At 43.0% G+C, this 8,854-nt stretch overlaps 2 pseudogenes across 1 annotated transcript; one reads left to right on the top strand and one right to left on the bottom strand.

Annotated features, from left to right (window-relative positions):
• Positions 1-1,049: 1,049 nt before the first annotated feature.
• Positions 1,050-1,540, bottom strand: LOC116070654 (annotated as a pseudogene). Its single transcript, XR_004110495.1, has one exon. The product of XR_004110495.1 is annotated as a thymosin beta-10 pseudogene (transcript).
• A 4,104-nt stretch (positions 1,541-5,644) lies between these two features.
• The window catches only part of LOC116104587, a 7,282-nt pseudogene continuing 4,072 nt past the window's right edge, over positions 5,645-8,854 (top strand).

Here is an 8,854-nt window from a genome sequence, read left to right as displayed (position 1 = left end):
AGTTAATCTCTGCAACTCCTTCCGTGGGTATTTGGTTCCCCCTTTTAAGAAGGAATGAAATGTCCACGAAAGGTGCCTCTTTTCAACCTTGATTTGAGGAAAATCTAAGTCACCTTATCAACTTTTAGGACAAAACTTATAATTATATTATCTCAAATTTAATATCATGTAGCTTGATGATTTCGAGTGAGATTATCAGGGACCAACTTCCGCTTCCTTCTATGGGCCTGTATTCAAGGAATGGAGAATTTATAATCTCTTCAAATAAACTTAGTGAAGTACAAAACAGCACAGAACTCTGAAAACAAAGTCAAACTCTAGCTAAGACATCTGTAGGGCAGACTGTGGAAGCCAGGGTTCCTCTTCTGTCCTTAGGCCTGCCCCTGTCCCAGCTGTTGAGCAGGATATGTTACCATACAGGAGAGGCATGGACATATGCTTCAATGGTGACACTAAGCCAGAATCAAATTTTCACTCCTAGCTGGTCACTAAACCTGTCAGACCCACAGTTGTAGAAAAGAGTGTCAAATGTCCAACAACCTGTTGTCATGCAAGATGGAATTATAAATGTTAAAACACCATGGACAAATGTTTTGCCATCAGCTGCTGGCCACACATTTTGCATGTACAACACACACACACACACACACACACACACACACACACACACACACTTACCTACCACACACACACACACACACACACACACACGCACACACACTTTCTCTCTCTCATACATACACATTGGAGAGTGGTGATGGTGGTGGGGTTTTTGTGTTTGTGTGTGTATGTGTTTCTGTGTGTGTGTGTGTTTGTGCATGTGACTGTTGAACTCGGTAGGTCTCATACTCAAAGTAAACCTCACGGCAGATGATCTCTGGGCATTTCTTAGAGAGGGCATCCTGTACCAAAATAACTTAAAATTCAATCAGTAGTTTGGAGTTACCATCTGCTTCCTCCTTCCTTTTCATGGACTGGAGAACTCTTCCATTAAACCACACAATTACATTTGAGACAAACGAAGTCGTTCTTTTTTTTTTTGCCACGACGTGTGTTTTATTTTCATCAATCATACAAATAATTTTCTATAATATCCCAGGGCAAACCGGTGAAATTTGGCAGTCCGATTAGTGGAGGGGTCCCCTTCAGAGACCCGCAGGCCGGTGGCATCGGCTCGGAGTGCCCGGGTTCACAGTGCAGCTTGTGGCTCGCGTCCATCTTGCAGGTGGCTCTTCCTCCACATCACAAGGGGGTCTTGGAGATGACGGGGTGGGGTAAGGTGGGGTGGGGAAATCTTCCTAGGCTTTTAGGAGATTTCACTCCTCTTTTCCTGTTCAGTGGTCTCTTTGGTCGGCAGGGTGTTCTTCTCCTGCGTCTCGGTTTTCTTCAGCTTGGCCTTATCGAAGCTGGCGATTTCCCCCATGTCCGGCTTGTCTGCCATTTTCTTACAACTCGTGGATTCTCGTTCCGAGCTCGCGCTCCAGGTGCTCCCACTCGTGTCGCTGCAGCAAGAGACCACGAAGTCGTTCTTAAGAGCTATCATCCCTTACTCTGTCGGCACAGATGGCACCTGACTTTTCTTGGTGTCTAATTCATAGAACAGTGTGACTGCTTTTCCTCTCTGTTCTTTTCAGTGATGACAGCAATGAATGGGGTTGGGAGAGACAAGAGAAGCAACATCCAAAGTCTCCAGTTCACTCCACACTGGCTGATGCTACCTGAGAACACATCACGGTGGCAGCTAGTAGCTGCTACCTGCTTTGAAGGTGCTGTGTGTTCTTGACATGCTGCTTGTGGGTAACTTCTGTTGTGACAACATCGAGTTGTCTCTGTCCCCTCACTTATGATCAATGCCCTAACACAAATATCAAACAAGGGACTATTGTGCTGAAATTCCTGCCTACCTGCTAGCGAGGGTGTTTAAGCAGACTCCTGGGCAAGGGGCTCCTCTCCCTTTCTCATGTCTCCCAACTTTCTCTGAGTTTGTGTTCTGCTTTCCATCCATTTGTAGTATTTTCTAAGCCACAGATACGTGTCCGCTGTTAGCACGTCCTTTCCGCTTGCCTATCCCATGCCACCAATGTTAATACCTGGGCATTCTTCAATTCAGTGTTGGTAGCAACTAGACCTTTTTGATATACTGGAATAAAATTAGAAGTACCTAGAAAATACTCAGCAAAGGCGTGAGCTATCAACGCATCAAAAACTGATCAAGTCAATACGCAGAAGGAGTTAGCTGTGAGCAATAGGGTGCTTACCTGCCTCTAAAGTCTTTGGATGCTACGACTCATGCAATTTTAGATTTCCCAGTCCTGGACATCTGCGACTAAGTTCATTGAACATGCTTGCATGTAGGAATCACTGTGTCAGAGCCTCAGGAATGGGCAGCATGTGTTCAGCCCACTTTGTACAGACCTTTGGTGTATTTTCCTCCATTGTCCTCATCATGAATATCACCACTGCCATTACTATGATTTACTGTACAACTGAAATGTCATAGACATTGCAAGAAAAGTTGAAATAATATTTTATTTAATCCTTATCACAAATACCTGAGGTGCGAATTATTATTACCACTCTCCAAGGTGAGAAAATGGAGTCTTTAATAACTGTTAACCTGCATGTCACTAGGAAGGACCTAGTAAACAATAGAGAGGAATCTGAACCATATCAAAAATATCCTGATGGCAAAGCAGCTGCATCAAAGGGTTGAGGTCAAGGAGGTTGGCCCAGATCACTCCACAGGCAGCCATGCTACATGAGGACATCAGTGTCCACAGGTGCATGGCTAACATTCACAAGATAGTGGTAAATTTAAATCAAGTGCATTTTTCTACTAAGAAAATACCCTTTTTAGAAAGATCTTGATAACATCACAAGAAATCTCAAGGAATTCTCTGAGAGATGAAGTAGCTGCATATGTGAGTGCTTTGCAAACTTGAACAAACATTTAATGCTCTGAATCCTTCTAAGGCCACCATGCTGTTCAGAACAGAGTGTGGAAGGAGCGGTTTATGCCTGGACCCACGAGCCTGCCTCTGCATGCTATGGCACTCCTGCTTCAAATGCTAGTCTAGAAATCAATTTCACCCAAGATTCTGCTTCAGCCAAGGGCTTCACAACCTCCCATTTTCAGATACATAAACTTGATGAGCTAACGTCCAGTTGACTGCATTCCAAACTCCTTTACACCGATGTCTGTTTCCCCACACTTCTGGTGGTGGTGGTGGTGCTGGCTACTCTCTAAATAGTTCAGTCTGTTTTCCAAAACTGTTCATCTTTTAAAGTGAGGTCCATATATTTGTCTTGCATTCTCACGCATGCTGTAATAGCAGTAAGCCCTAGAAGAAAGAGACTTTATATTATAAAATGTATGTATGTACATGAACACAGCAGTATCTAAGGAAGTATGCAGCTAGCTGTGAACAGTAGTAGTACCTGGATGGTAGAGTTCTGTTTCCTTTGTGTGTGCCTGTGTGTGTGGTACATGTGTATGGTACTTTCATGTAGAGGCCACAGCAGAGTTTGGTGTCTTCTATCGATCTCTGCCTTATTACAGGCAGAGTTTCTCCCTGAACTGGAAGCTCAGCATTTTGGCTTGGCCTGGCTGGCCATCGAGCTCTTGGGATCTGCCTCTTTTTGCCACCTGCTGCTGGGGTTGCAGGCTAGTGCGGTCATGCCTGGCTTTTCCCCATGGGTGCTAGGGATTCAGATGGAGATCTTCAAGTTGGCTGTCCAGGCATTTTCCCCACCAAACCATCTCCCCAGCCTCTACTTTCTACTTTCTATGATTGACTTAGTAGTGTTTTCTGTAGTGAATTTCCATTGCCTCAAAAAGAAAGAAGGCAGGGCATCACAGCACATGTTTGTAAGTGCAGAACTCAGCAGACACAGACTCATTACTTCGGTGTGTGGCCAGCTGGTTCGTGAGATCTACGTCAGCTAGGGCTATTTCATGATAACCATCCATGCAAAGCAAAACGAGGCACCTAAATCCAAAGCAAAACAAACCACAAGAAAGCTTTTAACATTTAGGAGCAACCAGGAAGAGGGATGAAGGAGACAAACTGGAGCTACCTCAGGTCTAAAGCGAATGTGCCATATTTTGACTCCAAACTCTAATCCAGAGCAGCTTCAGCCCAGATACATGCCCCTCTTTAGAGGGTCCATCTTCATCTCCTGGCTTTGGGTGAGGGATACTTCACACCTTGCCCCTTATTCTGTCATCCTAGAACCAGACCTAAGCCTTTGCTAGAGATGTCAGCTTCTCAGCTTAGACAATTTCATTGTGCATTTTTCTCGTTTCTCCATAGTTGGAGTTGACGATGTGAACTCTGTCAGTGGTCCCTGAGGGGAATTGCTGGGAATTTTTCCGGGGAAGGAGTTCTGGGAAAGATTTTCTTCCTTCTAAAAAGAGATGGGCAAGAACAACAACACCAAAAAAGCCCCCAAATGGTTTTTCTTTTTTCTTTGCCTTTTGATGCAACTGAGATATTGTAGTCTCCTTGATCCAAGAGGGCCAACTTGACAGCTAACATCAACTTACCATAGCTGATAGGTCAGTAAGATAAAAAATGCCGAGACCTTGATAGTGTGTGCCACATGCTCTCAGATTTCTTTGCCTCTAGATTTTTTATAACTTGAATTAATAAACTCTATACTTTTTGTGTGTGCATGTATGAACATTTGCATATGTCCACTTGGGTATATGTGTATATGTACATATGGAGACCAGAGGTCAACCTTGGGTGTAGCTCCTTATATGCCACTCCTTTATTATTCGCTGGGGAGGGGACAAAATTTCTTTTGAAGCTTGCCAAGTAGGCTAGGCTGGTTGGCCAGAGAGACCCAGAGATTTGCTTATCTCCCCTTCTTCAATTACAAATATGCAGCACCATGGCTGGCTTACAAACTTTATTTATCATATGTGGACATGTGCTTATCATGGTACACATGTGGGATCAGAGGACTCATGGGAATTAGTTCTCTCCTTTTATCATGTAGCTTCTGGTGAGTGAGCACAGGCCACCCTCAGGCTTGACAGCAATCACCTTTACCTGATAAGCCATATCCATCTTTTCAAAGGCAAATTCTGGGGATTGAACCCAAGTCTTTGTGCTCATGTGGCAAGCAGCTTCTACTTGAGATATCTCCTCAACCAAATAAGTTCTTTAAGCCACTTTTAAGTTGTGTAACTTCATATAACCATTTCCTTCTCCTCAGTTAATAAGACAAGAGTCTCTTTGGGTGAGACAGAGGCAGATGGATCTATAAGGTAAGGATTGACCCTGTGTATTCATTACATTTCCTTTTCAGGAAGGTTAGTATTTCTCATCTTCTTGCTCTGGGAGTCAGAATGTTCTGCCTCTCATGTGCAGTTCTGACTCCACAGATTTTCCTATCCTAAAGGGTCGGATGATTCAAGTCGTCACAGGAGAAAGTTCTAGCAGTGAGGTTAGCAGTGGAGCAATACAGCAGATTAATAGCTTTTCTATAGAAAGCTCCCAGGAAGTGGCCTTAAGGAGCAAAAGGCCAAAGAGGAGGAGCTACTAATGTTTATCCCGAGGTTATGGTAAGCCAAGAGGGACGGGCCACCTGGGTTAGCTAGCAGGGACAGAAGGGCCACTACTGAAGAGACAGGAAGATGGCCGAAACGACATACACCGGGGGAGTGGTCAAGGCAAGGTAGAGAATGCTGTTGACCTGATCACTGGGTGATTTTAGGTTTATCTGTGCATGAATAGTTGTCAGGGTCACCACTTGTGTGGTGCCTCGTGCCTGTCTCAGAGGTCTGGATCGCCCTGTTAGACCAAGTGGGAGAGTGAATGCTCTCTCTATGAAGCCAAAGGGTCAGATGTAGTGGAAGCTTGAGAACTAAAGGAGGCACCAACCAACTCCATGCATGCAAGAGATGGCAAAACAAGTGAAGAGTGCATGGGGATAGCAAAGTGGGACACACTTCTTTAGAAATTAAGGAAAAGTGAGAAAGCAGGAGGTGTTCCCAGGAGACACAAGCCACTGAGTTTCCTTATCTAGGGACTTTTATGGGACTTATAGCAGAAATTAGGGAAAGATGTAATTTAATTTGTTGACCAATTTGAGGGCCCCACGCTCAGCGCATAGTCTTCTGGCCCTTCCAGGGAGAAGGTCACACACAGTTCACGAGTTGCCTACACGATTAGGGGAGTGGTCATGCTTGGAAGCCTGCTCGTGTCTTTGGCTTGCTTCGCTCTTTACCTCAGCTTACTTACTGCCCTCCCCACCCTTCCCTTCCACCCCCCAAGTTCTTGACCTCACCAGTGTTTTGGCAGATGTTTCCTATACTGGGCTTGCTTTGTTCTCATGCTTATGTGTCCTGCTCAGAGCTTTAGCCTGAAGTTAATATCTGTCCAAGATATAGATGCAGTTGTACTTGGTTATCTTGTATTTACTTCCTTCCTCAAAGGGCAGTCTTGGGGGTCTCTCTCTTGAAGCAGGTGGGGCTTTTGAGAAGCTGTCTTAGAACTCAGTCCATTACAATTAGGTGTATTAGAAGGAAGAATACACGAATAGACAGTAATGCCTTCCTGTGTTCCCCAGGGGTGTTCTCAGGGGAGCCATCCAGCAGGCCTGCTGACGCTGGCTTTGTCTTTTTGGGCCCGTGTTTGCCTCTTAAACAGGCCAGCTTGGCTATCTCATATCTACTTACAAGTTTAACTCCAACAGGGTTCTGGGCTTCTTATCCCCATAATCTTCCTTTTAACCCTAGAGCTTGCATTCATCATAATATATATGAATAGCCCACAGTTTTCTCCACAGCTCCTTTCCTTTAAATACCCACAGTGAGCTGGCTTCATCCCAGGATTGACCTAAAATGATGGGGATTTGAGTTGTTCCTGAAAGGAGGTAGATAATCAGAAGAAACAGTTATTTTCTCACAGCCTCAAATCCTTGAAAATATCAAATATGCAGGTGGGTTTTCTATAATTTATTGGAATAAATTTTGCTTGAATAATGAGGAGCCCACAGTGGCATTTGGGCTGTATTATTAATTCTTCAATAAAGGCTGGTTGTTAAAACCTATTATTTTTATACATCATAACTTCTTTCTTGTGATTATAATATTTAATACTGTAGTGAAATCACAAGCTTTACTGTGATTTAAACTGGTCCCCTTTGATCACGTTTTAAAAATCATGTCAAATGATAAGAACCATAGATTAGAAGAGAGTGAATTTTAAAAGAATCAGAAGTTTATAATGATTTGCTTTTCGAGGTGGTATTGGTTGGAATGAAGGGAAACATTCTCTTTTCCAAAGAACTACAAGGAATACATAGAAAACACTCAAAAATTTTTATTTTGCCACCAACAATGTAATGGACAATATAGGCAAATATGATTTAATGACCATCAGTCAATGGGTGAAAGAATATTCATATCATTTCAATAGTATCACCTATTATTTTGTAAATTACAAGAGGAAAACGTACCTTTCCAATGAAAATATTTGCTACATTTCTTCTTACTTAAGTGAACAAAGTTAGTATCATTAAAAATGACACATATGCTCCATAGCGAACTGTAAAGAGAATAAAACATCACTTAGCTGGTGTCATCCAAATCTTTCCAAAACACTCAACCCAAACCAAAGTCCAGGGAGATGATCGGGACAATCCATGAACTGAAACTTTTCAGATGGGAGACTCTTTGCAAAGGCCCTCCTGATTAAAGAGCAAGCAAGGGAGCAGAGGAAGGCGGCTCACAGGAGAATGATTTAGAATAAAATTATGGTGATGTGGCAATAGATGCACCATGTTTTCCTCTAGTAGATCCTGGATGTAAAAGTGAAAATGGCCTTAAGAACTTCTTTGGGTCAACCAAGCAAGTCTGAGTGTGGGCTGCAGATTGCAAAACCATGAAAGTTTTGGAGTTTAATAATGGTGATGGGCTTCTGTGGGGATGCTCATGTTATTTAGAAATGAGTGCTCAAATGTGGAGGGCTAACGTCTCACTATTACTATAATTTATTCTTACGTGATCACACACATAGCAAGAGAAAGATAAAGCTAACGAGATAGAAATGTTTAAAATCAGGGAAAAGAAGAAAGCTGTGTGGGTAACCTTCATACATTTTCAATTTTTCTGTAGGTTTGAAAAAAAAAATCTCAGGATGATAAAGATTGCCCAGAGTAGGGTGTTTGAAGTCAGGTGGTTTCAATAAGTTATCAAGGCACAGCACTTCTAGTGTCCAAAGAAGTTCCTGCAATTCCTATCCTTTAGAAGGAAGGATCCTGGCAGTATCTATTACATGTGAGCGTCCTGAAAGGGCAAGCATAGCAAATGAATTAGTGAATGTCTGCAGACACTTGTTGTTATGGCTGGTTTCCAAATGCCTGGATTAGACGGCATAGACAAAAGATAAATAAATAAACACAACTGTGTTGCTAATTTAGTACGGTTACTGACAGTGCCAGCTGCTGAAAGCCTTTTCTGCATGAGACCTTCGAGGCCAGGTTAGAAATAAAAGCCTGCAGTGCCCTAGTTAAGGGGAATGCCAGGACAGGGAGGCAGGCGTGGGTGGGTTGGTGAGCAGGGGTTGGGGTGGGATAAGGGGTTTTTGGAGGGGAAACCAGGAAAGGGGATAACATTTGGAATGTAGATGAATAAAATAGCTAATAGAAAGAAAAAAGAAAAAAAAAAGGCTTTTTCAGGATCTAGTGAGGAAAAAAAAAAAAAAAGAAAGAAATAAGAGCCTGAACACAAGTCTTGATTTGTGTTAAAAAAAAGAAAGACTGGTCTCATGCTTTGAAGGGACCAACAAGATGTGTGTGTGTGTGTGTGTGTGTGTGTGTGTGTGTGTGTATGTGTGTGTAT

The sequence above is a fragment of the Mastomys coucha genome, unplaced genomic scaffold, assembly GCF_008632895.1.
Source record: "Mastomys coucha isolate ucsf_1 unplaced genomic scaffold, UCSF_Mcou_1 pScaffold22, whole genome shotgun sequence".
NCBI classification, from domain to species: Eukaryota; Metazoa; Chordata; class Mammalia; order Rodentia; family Muridae; genus Mastomys; species Mastomys coucha.
The sequence above is the reverse complement of the archived record's forward strand: the minus strand, read 5'-3'. Positions and strand labels throughout refer to the sequence as shown.